The following is a 15,555-nucleotide window of genomic DNA, read 5'->3' on the forward strand; positions in this document are numbered from 1 at the left end:
TATACTTGGTAACTAATCTTATATTATCTGGAGTTGTGCTTTATTCTTGCCACACATTACTTTTAAGTTTTTGTGTTAATTAACACTTTATTTTTTTGCCTTTTTTCTAATATATTGTAATTTTTTAAATGAGGAGTCAGATTTTTTAAAGAACTATCATAATAGCTACTTTTCTTTCACTTTTAAGCCACTAAATAAAAGTTGGTTGTTGATAATGATTAGATATGCTGGGAACTGTGCTTTAACTCTACACAGTTTAGAGATGAATTCAATAAAAGTGAGGGGATCTTGAACTCTACATAAGGTTCTTGATATAAGATAATTTCACATGTAACTACACACAGGGGCATTTCTAATTTACATACATTATACGAAAATTCTGTATTCTTAAATACACCAAGTTTGCTCTGGACTTGGACTAGTTGTTCCTTTTAAAATACTCTTCTATGGCTATAATCAACAGGACAAGTAATAACAAATGTTAGAGAGGACATGGAGAAATCGGAATCCTCATACACTGTTGGTAGGACTGCAAATTGGTATGGCCACTATGGAAAGTGATATGGAGGTTCCTCAAAAAACTAAGAGTTAACCTACCATATGATCCAGCAATCCCTCTACTGGGTATTTACTCCAAAAACTTGAAAACTCATATTTGAAAAGATATTTGCACCCCAATGTTTATAGCAGCATTATTCACAGTGGCTAGAACACGGAAGCAACCAAAGTGTCCTACGCTAGATGACTGGTTAATGAAGCTGTGGTACATATATACAATGGAATATTACTCAGTCATAAGAAGGGATGAAATACTGCCATTTGCGACAACATGGACGGACCTTGAAATAATCATATTAAGTGAAATAAACCAGACAGAAAAGGTTGCAAATCACATGATATCACATATGTGGGATATAAACCTAAAAGCAACAAATGAATAGGACAAACAAACAGAGACTCATGGACATGGACAATGGACTAGTGGTTACAAGAAAGGAGGGGGAAAATAAAAAAGTAAAATATTAAAAAAATTATGTATATATAGTATGAAAAAAAATAAATTGGCATTTAAAAACTTAAAAAATAAAATACTCTTCTAGCAAACACTCCTGGGCCCCTTCCAAGAGTACCCCCTCCCAAGCTGACTGCTCTTCTGTCTCTATCTCCATAGGTTAACTTTGCCTTTTTTTTTAAATTGAGGTATAATTGACATGCAACATTATATTAGTTTCAGATGTACACATAATGATTTGATAGTTGTATATATTGTGGAATGATCACCACATTAAGTTTAATTGAAATCTGTCTCCATACATAGTTACAGAATTTCATTTTTCTTGTGATGAGAACTTTTAAGATCTATTGTCTTAGCAATTTTCAATTATGAAGTACAGTATTATTAACTATAGTCACTGTGCTGTATATTACATCCCCATGGCATTTATTTTATAGCTGGAAGTTTGTACTTTTTGATTCCCTTCACTTATTTTGCCCTTACCTTACCCTTTGCCTCTGAATGTATGAGCTTGATTTTTGTTTTTTAGATGTTAGCTGTGGGCTTGTCATATATAGCCTTTATTATGTTGAGGTATGTTGCTTCTATACCCACTTTATTGAGAGCACTGGAACTATTCTATATTTTGACCTGAGTGGTGTTAATCTCCCTATAGATATATGTAAAAATTCTTTGAGCTATACACTCAAAGATTTATGAGTGTTATAAATTAAGATTTATGTACTTTACTGTGTGTAAATGATACCTCAATAAAAAAGTAAATAAAAATGGAGGCATCTAAAAAAAAAATACTGTTCCCTTAGATTTTCTAATTGCAGGCTCCTTCTTGCCATTCGTGTGTCACTCAAATGTCACCTTTTTAGAGGGCTTCCCTGATCACCCAGTTTATAGTAGTTCTTCTACTGATATGTTTTTATTTCTGGCATTCTTATTTTTGATATTTCTTGTTTTCTGATGCTTATTTATTGTTTTCCCCTATTATAATATAAACTACTTCATGAGAAGGTCCTTCTTTATCTCACTGCTGTTTTCCCAGGATCTGGAATGTTGATTGGTCTTTAGGAAACATTCAGTGAATATTTGTTGATGCTGAATAAATGGTGCTTTTCATGTTAACTCAAATATATTTTTGTTGTTGCTACTAAGCCTGGGTAATTAGAACTTCTCAAATAATGTTAAGGCATGCATCTGACTTTCTGTGGTTATATTTATTTGTGTATTTATGGAATTTAGCCAGGAAAATAATATCTATTTGTTCCCTTCAAGTAGGTCATTTCCTAATAAAATAAAATAATGATAAACAATGTTCTATAACAGAGTGAGGACAAAGTGGAGAGCACATTATGGGTACCCAATCTATATTTACAGGGCAAGGTTAGAAAAGGTATAGTGGAGACAAAGTGCTTACCCATGTGTTATCCTTCTCTCCTTCCAGGTCTTCTGGAAAGAGGGCATGGCCCATGTTGTTGTGACTAGTTCTAGTCATTGCACTGTGATGCTCTTTTGGGCCAAAGCAGTTATAAGACAGTGCATTTCCCTCTAGATATTTATTACTGTGTTATGGAAATCCGAATATGGCATGTTAAGATGACCAAGTCTCAAGGACATAGGACTGGCATTTACCCTTGGGAGGGAGCTATCATGGAGAGCTGCTAGACTTGGGATGGAATTTGGATGAGAGGGAAATAAACCTTGTTGGTGTAAGCCACTGAGATTTCAGAGGTAAGTTGCTACCTTGCCATACCTAGTCTATTCTGTGTAATGGAGAAAACAGTGAGGAGGTAACCTGTGAACTGAGTTTTGAAGGGCCAGGGACAATGAAAGTACAAAATCTGTCAGGGATTTTTTTCTTTTTTTCTTGTCACGTTAGAACTTTGTTTCTTAAATGAGTAGGAACAAACTTAGAGATAAAAGTAGATTAGTACTCCAGATTCCAAGGAGGTTTTAGAGTCTACTAAGTAACAGATATGTCAGAAAAACACACCATAAAATCCTGATATTTAAGGGCCCTAGTAGGCAGAGTGCAGATAGCGCTCTGTCAGCAGTTCTCAACTTCTTTGATTTAAGGCCTGTTATGCTCACCCTTCCCCTTACTGAAAATGACAGCATGAAATAGCAGTTGGCAGAGATGACCAAAATAAAACACTTTACCCTTTGCAATGTGTACATCCAAAAATGCCTTTAATTTTTAAATATGCTCATTTATGATTTTTATGGGTACCAAGTCACTTTTGTTGAGGTTAGTGGTAATTTCATTGTCTTATGATTTTCAAAAACAATTTTCAGAGTTTTTCACTCTCAGAAGTATATGAAATGACTGTATTTTTCACATGAACATCAATTTAGTTTATGTCTTTTATAAAGAATTCCCAAACAGGAGTTTATTCTTACTTACAAATTATCTCTCCCCTTTTGCTGTATAAGTTGCATTTTATGAAGCAACAACCGTGATGTGAGGAGTCGTCTGTCTGATCTGAGGCGGAATAAATATTGTTTGAAAGAACAGCATTCTTTCTGTGAACTCAAGTTAATTGATGCAGTAATTTAATCATCGAGCCGCTGCTCACATTTCATGTTTAAGTCACTTAAACTTGATTTTTCTTTTTTAGAATGTCTAAGCTGATGAAGATTTAAATGGATTTGTAGCATTTAAAAATGTCCTCAAAACTGATTGCAGTGTGACATCCGTCAGATTATGTATTCAGTTTTTGTTTAGTTATTTTGAAGTTATTGGATGAAAAAAAAATCTGAATTTAATATTCTGCAACAGGTTTTTCCATCACTATGCTAAAGCCCAGAGGAACACAATATATTTTTTAGTTTTAGTCTTCTATTTTTCCTTAGGATATTTTTGACCTCAGATACTTTTCCCTTTAAATTTGACTGAGCTATGATCATAGCTGTGACCTCTAGCCTTGAAAGAAGAGGAGTTATGCCTCTCAGGAGCGATGCCTCAGGCACTTTGCAAGGCTGCTGGTAGGGATTATTTTCCCGGCTGTGAAGCAGTGACCTTCTATGGAGAGTGAATGTCTGCAGTGCACGTAAATTCCTTTAGCTGTGATTGAGAGCCTTAGGTTTGTTACCTGCTTTATGAATCAGTCCATTCTGTCTCTACGGAGGATGGGTGATTTAGTACAATATTTAAAGCTACATGTTATGTGCTCACATATAAGTTAATTTACTTTTGGGGTGCATATGGTGTGTTCTTGAGCCACATATATAATTAGTGTAGAAGTAAATCTGGAATTTTAGAATGAAAAACTGGGATGATTTTACTATGATTAGAGGGCACCTTACCTGTTATTTCTAAACAAAATGTCCTGACAGTGCTGTCAGTTGTCCCCAACTTGTCTGATTTCAGTATCCCAGAGAGGATTTCTGTTGCCTCCTAAGCTATCATTACAACAATAATATAATACTGATTACTACAATTTCTCAGAATACATTAAAAAGAGGAATGGAATTTAGAATGATTAATATGATAACACTTTTTGAAACTGTGGGCTGGCATTTTGTTTTTTATTCTCTGAATTAAACTGTCAGTCTGAATCCAATAAGTTTATAGAATTTAGAAAAATTACAAGGCTATTCTATCTCCTGTCTCTCTTTTTTATTCAAAAAGTGTATATTTTTAGCATAAAAAACTGATTTTCAACATTATATAGATGATTGTTAATGTTAATGTTAAAAATGCTTTTTATTTTCAGTTCTTGTGAAAAATCCTTGAGAATCCACTTATTGCCACAATACTTTCTAGCCAGTTCCAATATAAATCTGATCCACAGAGTTGTGGGAAAGATAGAATAATTTAAGAGAGGAGCTATGCCACTGAAGGCCATGTGAAATACTTAGAAAACCAAAATAAAGAACTATTACATAATGGCACTAGGGATATCTCATACAGTATTCCATTTTGTTTAGTTAAAAAGTTACCTGCTTTGGATGAAAACATTTCAAATTTAAATCACGCAGAGCTTTTCTGAAAAGAAGAACATCAATGTGATCCTTCTTATGTAAGTCTAAGCACTTTCTTCTGAAATAAAATTTGAACATTAATTCATTAATTCAAAAATAAGTAAGGAGTTCTTAAAACGTTAATGGAGAAAAGTATTTAAAGGTACAATTTAGTCAAATTCTATGATCAAATCTGTTCCTTTTCCAGGTTTTAAAGTTAATGGAGCTCACTTATACAAAATATATGTATCAAATTTTGTTAAATCCAACTGTTTAAGTTCCAGTGGATAAAGCATAACTTACCTAAGTTATAACTCAATATTAATTTTCTTTTGGTTGGTTTCTGGTTTTCTTAGCAAAGGAAACATGATATATTTGGATGCAGATTGATTTAAAAGTCCCCGGCTTATGAAATCTGATAAAGCAGAGAGGGAAAACAAAAATGCAATATTTTGTTCCATTACTAATACGATGGCATGGGATAATCAGGTGATGATCTTAGCATCCTAGCTATATATCAGCTAGCACCTTTCACACTTACTTTTGCCATTCCCCTCCTTCCTTCCCTTTCTCTCATCTTCTGTGTTCAAGATTTTAACTTAGCTTAAGTGAGAAAAACTAGATTGATATAACTGGGACAGTGATTACATTGCTTTTCACATATTGGTCCTAGTCATGAAATCAGAATATAATTTCACCTTTGAGTTTTAATGATCTCAAATAGGATAGTAGTACCTTATAATTTGATTTGTAAGCCTGCTTTTGGAAAGATGTATAAATTATATTTGTGGAATTGTGTAGGATCAAAATGTAAAGAATGGTGTAAACAATCCGATTTATAGTTCATAATTTTTTTCCTTACAAGTAGCCTTTGCCTTCTTCTTAGCATTTCCACTGTGCCACCATCATTGTTTATGATTTTTACTAGGATTATTACAGTGGCTTCACAACTGCTTTACTTGTTTCAGAGATTATCTTCTAATTTGCCTCCTAGAATACAGCCAGAGTGTTAAATCCATTTGTTAATCTGTGTAAAATCCTTTATTACTATGTATCACCTTTGGGATATTATAGAATATGTAGTTCTTTCTGTTTCTTTAATTATACTACTATTAATTAAAAATTCAGAAAACTCTATACCCAGTATATATTTATTTATTTATAAATTATACACATATACAAGGTTTAAAATACTAAAATATTATGTACATTATATAATATGTGCAGAAATAGAATTTTGGAAAAAGGAGGTTGTAAGAATAATTGTAATAGAAGTTCTAATATTTTCTTTCTGTACTCTTGTAATTGTCTCATATACTCTGTATGCACCCAACTTTGGAAAATATCACTCACTATTTGCTATCTATCCTAAGCCCATAACTAAATAATTATAGAAGCTGTAAGTCTGGTAGATATACCTACCTCACCCATAGGACTTCTTCTTGACTGATTCCTATTTGATTTTCAGAACTAAGTTCATGTGTCACCATCTCAGGGAAACTGAATTATATCTCCTTGTCTGCTTTCAGAGCACTCTAAATAAACCTTTCTCATAATATTTTATAGTAAAGATTAGGAGCTCCTTTGGGGAAAAACTATATTGTTTATTTTCACATCCTTAGAGGCAATCATAATGCCCAACATGTGTTACACCTTCATAAAAGTTAAATGAATTCATGAATGAATCAGGAAGGAAGGAGGGAAGAATAGAAGAAAGGAAGGAAGGAAGGATGGAAGAAAGGAAAAGGGGAGGAGGGAGACGAAGTAATAGGTGTGTTCCATATAAAACAATGTTACTGGTAGAAGGAGAGTTTTAATTCACATCTCCCTGGTTCCCTGATGGTTAATGGATGGATATTTAGATAGGGTAATTTTGCATTATTTTTAGGTGAGAAATTGTTTATTATATATTGGTATCACATATAAATACAGCTATGTAAATGTTCTTTTTCTTCAGGCCCTAAATGCTCACCTGGTAACCAATTTCTATTGACAACTTTATTTTTGCCTTTAGGAAAAAAAAAAAAAAAACCTGTTTTATGTAATATTACAGGACCAGCACAAGAATGTAAAATTTTGAAGCTCTTAACGTTCTTTTTGAAATGAGTGTGAGGACAGAGTGAATCATAGGAAGCAGGTTCTGTATAAGGATAATGTATTTTGATGATATTCAAATTCATTCAGCAAAGACCAAATAAGTCAGAGCAGATTTGCTGGTTCATCAGTTGTGCTTCTTCTTCATCCTTATTAGTAAACTGTAACACATTTTACAAAGACTCATCATTTCCCACAGGGCACAGCTCTGGGTTAAGCCTGAAAAGCAACTTTCATTATAGATCATTCATTGAAAGCAGAGTGAAACAATTACAGTGTCTCTCTGAAGATATTGACCAAACGCTCTATTTTGGAATAGTGCATTATACTGGATTAGTTATTTAATACTTTGACTGTTATTGAAACTTGGAAATGTGTGTAGGTGCCCTCTTGGGCTTGTTATTAGAAAAGCAACAGATATATTCTATATATAAAAAAAAAATGATCCTCACCAAGCCTCTTAAAAGCTAAAATGGAGTAATTTCCCAATTGTTTTAGTTTTATGCAGTTTACAGTGCCAAGTAAAGTTGTTTTGAGAATTTACAGAAACTAATATTTATCCATTCGACTTACTCTGTAATCATTATTATGTGACACATTGGTATAACCAAAATTTTGTTCTGTTGATAACTTGTCTTAGATGTAAAAATATAGAGACTCCTCTTTCGTGTTTAATCTATCTGAATTTTCTTATTTGAAAATTGGAATAAAATATAGATCTACTCTTTTATAATAGACCATGCATAAAATCTTTGCTCATTTTAGGCAAATTAGTTCTTCTAAGGAGTTGTATAGTCTCCTTGGAAATGACTGACTCTTTTCTCCTGAAAGGAATGAATATTTGTCACATTTCTTTGGTATTGGGTCTAGGATATGTTTTATTTCTTTAAATTTAAAAACTCTGAGTTATTTGAATATATCAAATTTAAGTTATTTAAATTAAATTCTATCTTGTGATTCTTAATGGTTTTAAATATAATTCAAATTCAGAAAAATATTTTTTCCTAGCTATTGAATGATTTCTCAAATCATGAGTTGACATTTCTTCATTTAAATGGCATATCTTCTTTATAAAAGAAATAGCTTGCAAGAAATTTTCATTAGCATTCAAATCTCAATCTAAGATTTTTTTCCCCCACTAAGTAATTGCAGGGAGTTGTTACACATTTACGCAGGTTATTCATGGGACTTTTTTTTTTTTTACATTTTCATCTTTACCTAGCTTTTCCAACTTTACCTTTTCGAAACCAAGGACACGATCTAGCTTACAGAGTAAAATTTATCAGTCTCATTATTGAAACAAAAATGGACTTTTCAAAGTTGATTCATCAATAACAGTGAAAGAAGTACATGGTAGCAATGAAAGTATTGGATTTAGACCAACAATATTTATATTAGTTGTTGCGTTCACATGATTTCTGCCAATTTGAAACCAATAATTTAAGTAAATGGGATTATTTAAAAGACATACTTGATATGTACTAATTAAATAATAGTTTATTATACTCTTGGCACAACTGTATTTTATTTTTTTCCTCAAATATTTTTTGCTTCCCTCATATAGGTATGATAACATTTGGTTTTAATAATGAAGTTTTAATAATGCCTGCTTGGGTTCAAAAGCTGACTGCTGCTTATGAGCTGTGACTTTGGGCCAGTTACTTAATTTACATCTCAGTTTTCTTACATGAATAATGGACTGATTAATATAATACATAGTAACTTCTCATAGAATTGTGAAAAGATTAAATGAGTAAATACCTGTAAAAACTTTAGAAAAACATTGCCATGTGTAATTTAAAACAGTTAGAGTTAATTCTTAATTTATCATTAAGGCCATTGAGCTAAAGTATTTTCTTCTTGAAATAGAGAGTTTCACCAAATGATCACCTAGAATAAAAAAGTGAATTGCATGAAAACATTCTTTCTATACAGTTTATTGTGGTTATAAAAGTGGGTTTAGTAGAGAAGTAGAAGTAACTTCTAATATTGCTTAATTCTTCAACAATTTAATCTTCATACTAAAGTTTATGGAAACTATATGTAGCCATCTCTTCTGCTTTTTTCAAAATTATTTTTTATTTTTAAATTGCAGTTGACATACAGTATTATGTCAGTTTCAGGTGTACAACATAATGATAAGACATTTATGTAACTAACTTATGAAGTAATCACCCTGATAAATCTAGTACTTATCTGACACCATACATAGTTATTACAATATTATTGACTATATTCCCTGTGCTATATTTTATATCTCTATGACTATTTTGTAACTACCAATTTGTACTTCTTAATCCCTTCTTCATCATCCCTCCAGCCCCTCTCCCATCTGGCAACCATCATGATACTCTCTGTATCTAAGAGTTTTTTTTTTTTTTTAATACCTACAGCACCTGGTCTTCCTAGGTGGTCTCCCATCCAAGTACTAACCAGGTTCGACCCTGCTTAGCTTCCGAGATCAGACGGGATTGAGCATGTTCAGAGTTAGCATGGCCATAGACGAGTTTGTTTCTGTTTTGTTTATTCATTTATTTTGTTTTTTAGATTCCACATATAAGTGAAATCATATGGTATTTGTCTTTCTCTGTCTGACTTATTTCACTTCGTGTAATACTCTGTAGGTCCATCCATGTTGTTGCAGGTGGCAAGATTTCATTTTTTTTTTTTTATGGCTGAGTAATATTCCACTTTATATTTGTACCACTTCTTTATCCATTCATCTTTGGGTGGACACTTAGGTTTGTAATACTCTGTAGGTCCATCCATGTTGTTGCAGGTGGCAAGATTTCATTTTTTTTTTATGGCTGAGTAATATTCCACTTTATATTTGTACCACTTCTTTATCCATTCATCTTTGGGTGGACACTTAGGTTGTCTTCCATGTCTTGGCTAGTGTAAATAATGCTGCAATGGACATATGAATGCATATTTTTTTTGAATTAGTGTTTTGGGTTTGTTTGGATAAATAACCAAAGTGAAATTACTGAGTCTTTCTGTGTCTCTTGTTATGGCCTTTGTTTTAAAGTCTTATTTCATCTGGTGTAAGTATTGGTACCCTACCTTTTTTGTTTGTTTTTTTCCATTTTCATGAAATACCTTTTTCCATCCTTTTACTTTCAGTCTGTGTCTCTTTATTTGAAGTCTCTTGTATGCAGCATACATAAGAGTCTTGTTTTCTTATCCATCCATCCACGCTATGTCTTTTGATTAGAGTACTTAATACATTTATACTTAAAGTAATTTTTGATAGATATGTAGTTATTGACATTTTATTAATATTTTTGACCTTTTTGTTTTTCTTCTTTAAGAAGTCCCTTTGGCTCTTGCAATAGTGGTTTGGTGGCGATGAATTCCTTTAGATTTTTCTTGTCTGGGAAGCTCTTTATTTGTCTTTCTATTCTAAATGATAGCTTTGCTGGGCAGAGTAATCTGGTCGTAGGTCCTTGCTTTTCATTACTTTGAATATTTCATGTCAATCCCTTCTGGCCTGCAAAGTTTCTGTTGAGAAATCAGCTGACAGTCGTATGGGAGCTCTCTTGTAGGTAACTAACTGCTTTTCTCTTGCCGCTTTTATGATTCTTTGTCTTTAATCTTTGGCATTTTAATTATGACGTATCTTTGTGTGGGCCTCTTTGGGTTCATCTTGTTTGGGACTCTCTGCACTGCCTGGGCTTGTATGTCTATTTCTTTCACTAGGCTAGAGAAGTTTACCATCATTATTTCTTTAAGTAGATTTTTAATTCTTTGCTCTCTCTCTTCTTCTGGTACTGCTATGATATGAATGATGGTACATTTGATGTTGTCCCAGAGGCCTCTTAAACTATCCTCATTTTGGGATTGTTTTTTCTTGTTGCTGTTCTGATTGGGTGTTTTCTGCTATCTTGTAAATCACTGATTTGATCCTCTGCTTCATGTAAATCTACTGTTGATTACTCCAAATGTATTCTTCATTTCTGATTGGTTCTTTTTTCTGTTTTCTATTTCCATTTTTATGTTTTCTATCTCTTTGTTAAAGTTCTCACTGAGTTCATGTATTCTTCCCCTGAGTTGAGCATCCTTATAACCAGGGTTTTGAACTCTGCATCTGATAGATTGCTTGTCTCCATTTTATTTAGTTTTTTTTTTCTGGAATTTTAGTCTGTTCTTTCATTTGGGACAAATTCTGCTGCTTCTGTTATGACTGTGTGCCCCCTTCCCCCTTTTGATTAGGTTAGGAAAGAAGTTATAGTGTTGGTTGGTTCCTACTCTATGTGGTAGGCATAGATTATTATCCTCACTTTTCTAAGCCTCTCTACCAGCTTATATGGATTGAGTGACTTCCCTAAGGTCACACAGCTAATCTTAGTGGCAGAATGTATATAATTATCTTCATATTTAATCTTAGGTTCATTTAATAGCTATTTCTAATTATCAAAACTATGAAATATGACATTGTTTTCAGGAAAAGAGACTTAAACAAAAGCAAAATTTATATCACATAAGACTTAAGGCCATTGATGTTATAAAATGACCAAGAAAATAGGAGTGGTGTTAACAATTGCTTTTGGTTTGTACTATTTGGAAGAATCAAAACCTTTGGTATTAGGTTTTCATATTATTGAAGGACAATATAAAATTTGTTAAGAACTTTTTCTCAATTGATATGTTGTTCTGAAAGTATTATATTCACAGTTTTTAAGGAAAGCACAGATGCTAAAATTAGAATATCTTCGAAATATATTTAAGAAGAAACATGTCTTTTAGATGAATTTGTTGGCAATTCTTAGAAACATAGAGGAAGTAGCAAATCTATCCTTTGGTAAATATTATGTGTAGAGATCTTTAAAATCATCAACGGGGATAGCTTGAAAACTAAAAGGACTTTTTAAAAATATAAACTTATTAGCAATATTTAAAGGAATTTCAGAATTAAATATTTATTTTCTTATCCATTGGCTTTATTTATAATGAGAATCTATTTGAGACATGTAGCAGTCAATTTTTGCCAGGTTATACCATGGTACCAACCAAGTCCTAAATTTTAGTGACAATATGGATTTATTTACGACAATATGGATTTATTTTTTTGTTCATATGTTACAAGTCTATTGCAGGTTGACATGTAACACATCCTTACATTATTGTTACACAGCCTCACATTGTTGTTTCTTGTGTGATCAGAGAGAAAGGAAAGCCTCTGTGAAACGACAAGACATCATTCAAGTTCCTGTCTGGCAATGTCACAAATCACTTGGGCTTACTTTGGATTGGCCAAAGTCGTGCTGCCGAGCCTGAGATTGTGGTGGTAGAAAATATATTTCTTTCATAGGGAGAATCACTAGAGAGGGAATTTATAAGGAAGAGGAGTGAATATTTTGAATAAATAATACAATGTACCATAGATGCTATGGTAATTCCTACATGTGGACTTTGCTCAAGATAAATATTGTAGTTTTCTGTGGAGGGTGCTTATCTCTAAAATTATATTTCATTGGCAATATCTACATCTTTCAGTGTTTTGATTATGGGACAGGGTTCTAATATTTTTTGTTGTTGAATCAAAATTTTCCCTGCATCTCCTATAATCAACAAATTGTTGGAGTTAAGGCTTTTGGCTTCAAGAAACAGAATTCCACAGAAATTAGTGTGAGTACAATGGAGGATACAATGGAATATCATGGAACCCATGGACAGAAAGTACTGATGGGTTCACGTGGGACTGGAAGGCTGTCAGGCATTATTCCATCTCTCTCTTTATGTGTTTTTTTTTTTTTTCCCTCTCCTTTTTTTCCTGTGCATATCTTTCCTTATTTTCCCTTTGCATATGGGCATTTCTCTCTGTTTTCCATGCATTTTGTACTCAGTGGTAACCCCGTAGCTCTTGAGTTTACCTGTCACCACTTTGAAAAACATCAGAGATTGAACTGTTTTCCGAATCCCCATTCTGAACTCCTAGAAGAGAAAAGTACTTACTGTTCAGTAGGCTGTGACTGGCCAGGGTCATGGAATTTAAATTTCTATGGATAGGGAAGGTGGGAGGGGAAACCCACAGAAAGAGGATTGGACAGACAACCCCAAAAGTGTCTATTCTGTTATATTTCTTGGTAAACAATAAGCAGCTTTAAAATGAAGTTTTTTTCTTTTTAACAATAGCAATAATAAAATCCTCGTGGATATGTTTTCAAAGAGTTCTCAATTATGGTATTTTACTATCTTTTACTGTTTGATAGGGAAATGGAAGCACACTCATAAGACAAGTAAACAGGTCAGTTTTTCTTTAAATTGAGGTAACGTTGGTGAATAACATTATTTATTATATAAATATTAATTAATATTATTTATAATTTATTAATATTAATAAAGTTGCTTTCAAGACAACGAACAGGGCATTTTTTTCAAAATTAAGGTAACATCAATGATAACATGTGAATATTTATTATAAATAATATTAATAACATTTCTATATTATAATATTTCAGGTATGTTACATTATTATTTGATATCTGTATACACTATAGCATGCTCACCACCTAACATCTAGTTTCTTTCCATCACTATATAATTGACCTCTTTTACCCATTTTGCCTTCTCTCTACCTCCCTTCCCCTTCACCAGTCTGTTGTCTGAGTTTGCTTTTGTTTTGTTTTGTTCATTTGTTTATTTTCTATTTTATATTCCACATATGAGTGAAATCACATTGTTTTGTTCTTTTCTGTTTGACTTATTTTACTTAGCATAGTACCCTCAAGGTCCATCCATATTGTCCCATATTCAATAATTCATCTTTTTATTCCATTATCTATATACACATCTTCTTTGTCCCTTCATCCACCAATGGACGCTTAATGTTGTTTCCATACTTTGGCTATTGTAATAATGCTGCAGTGTTTTCATAATCTTCAGATAAATACCCAGAAGAGGAAATGCTGGATCATATGGTAATTTTATTCTTAATTTTTTTCAGGAAACCTCTACACCATTTTTCCATAGCAGCTTCACCAATTACAGTCTGACCAACAGTGTACAAAAGTTTCCTTTTCTCCAGATTTTTCCAACTCTATTTCTTGTCTTTTTGACAATAGCTATTCTAACAGCTGTGAGGTGATATCTCATTGTGGTTTTGATTTGCATTTTCCTAATAATTAGTGATATCGAACATGTTTTTATGTGTCTGTTGGCCATCTGTTTAGATCCTCTGCCCATTTTTTATTCACATTGTTTATTGTTGTTGAGTTGTATGACTTCTTTATATATTTTAGATATTATTAACCTCTTATTGGAAGTATCATTTATAAATATTTTCTTCCATTTGATTGTTTTTTTTTTGTATGGTGTAACATAATCTACTTTTTTTTTTTTTTTGCATTTGGCCTAACCAGTCAGTTTCGAAGTTGTTAAATTATAAAAGAAAAGTGTGTTGAGTATAGTCATGTTCTTTTATATACTTTGTTGCTGCCTTACCCAAGAAGCAGTGTTAGGTTAGTTCTACACAACTAGCCATATCTCATAAGATCCACAGCTGCTGTAAATCATGTTCCACTAGAATGGGGAGAAAAAAGTAAAGCCTCAGTGTTGTTTTAAAAAAGTATTCCATTTCTTCTTGGACTTTAAAATACCTATTAAAATTGTCTCATATAATTTCATTGTTATCTTAAATGCAGTGACATTTCATTGCATTAGTAAAGCAGATTAAAAATATCAGCGCATTATATTTTTTCCTCCAACTTCTTATTTAGAAAGTTTGTAAGCTTAAGAAAGGTTGAAAGGATAGAAAAATGATTTCCTGTGAATCCTTCAACTGGATTCACCAATTTTGCCATGTTTGCTTATACTTTCCTATATGTATGCTTATACATTCCTTCACTTATTAGACGTGGTTTGCTCAGTTTAAAGGAAATTACATAATTCTTCCTGGAAGAACTTTATTACTTCCTTTTTTGGGGGGAAGTATTGCAACTATCTTTTTTTTGGTCACATAAATAATGCTCATAAAAAATATGCCTCAATTAAATGAATAAAAAAATCTCAGAGGCTTTCTCAGTCACTTATACTCCTCTTTTTAATAAGAGGCTTATTACAATATAAATATAACTTTATTAGTTGCCAGAAAAAACTTTGTCAGTGGATTGTGCACAAATGTTTTTAAAATCTGTGTTGATGCTTGTTTCTAGACTAATTTGCTCATGCTATTCCATTTATTTTTACTTTTATTTCTATATGCCGGAAAATATTTTAGAGACAACAGCAGGTGGCAGTGCTAGCAAAGGTTGTGACTTTTGGTGTATAATCATCTTGGAAGGGAATGCATCTTTCAAATCTACAAGAGAAATACAATTAGTAAGGAATCTTTGAATAGAGACATACATTTATTGCCAATAATTTTGTTTCAAGAATTATTTGAGAAATCAATTGAAAATTGTTTAAGATTTTATTTTGAATGAAAATACTGGTTTAGGGGCTCAATTTTGTTTTAACTAATTAAAACTATCTTTTTTTTTTTTTGCATATTC

At 32.4% G+C, this 15,555-nt stretch overlaps 1 long non-coding RNA gene and 1 pseudogene across 1 annotated transcript in view; one reads left to right on the forward strand and one right to left on the reverse strand.

Annotated features, from left to right (window-relative positions):
• LOC112480638 overlaps positions 1-15,555 on the forward strand; it is a 68,825-nt gene that overhangs the window by 3,594 nt on the left and 49,676 nt on the right. The gene's annotated exons all lie outside the window — the stretch shown is intronic.
• LOC112480844 lies at positions 9,448-9,567 on the reverse strand (annotated as a pseudogene).

Source organism: Pteropus alecto, unplaced genomic scaffold, assembly GCF_000325575.1.
Source record: "Pteropus alecto unplaced genomic scaffold, ASM32557v1 scaffold20, whole genome shotgun sequence".
NCBI classification, from domain to species: domain Eukaryota; kingdom Metazoa; phylum Chordata; class Mammalia; order Chiroptera; family Pteropodidae; genus Pteropus; species Pteropus alecto.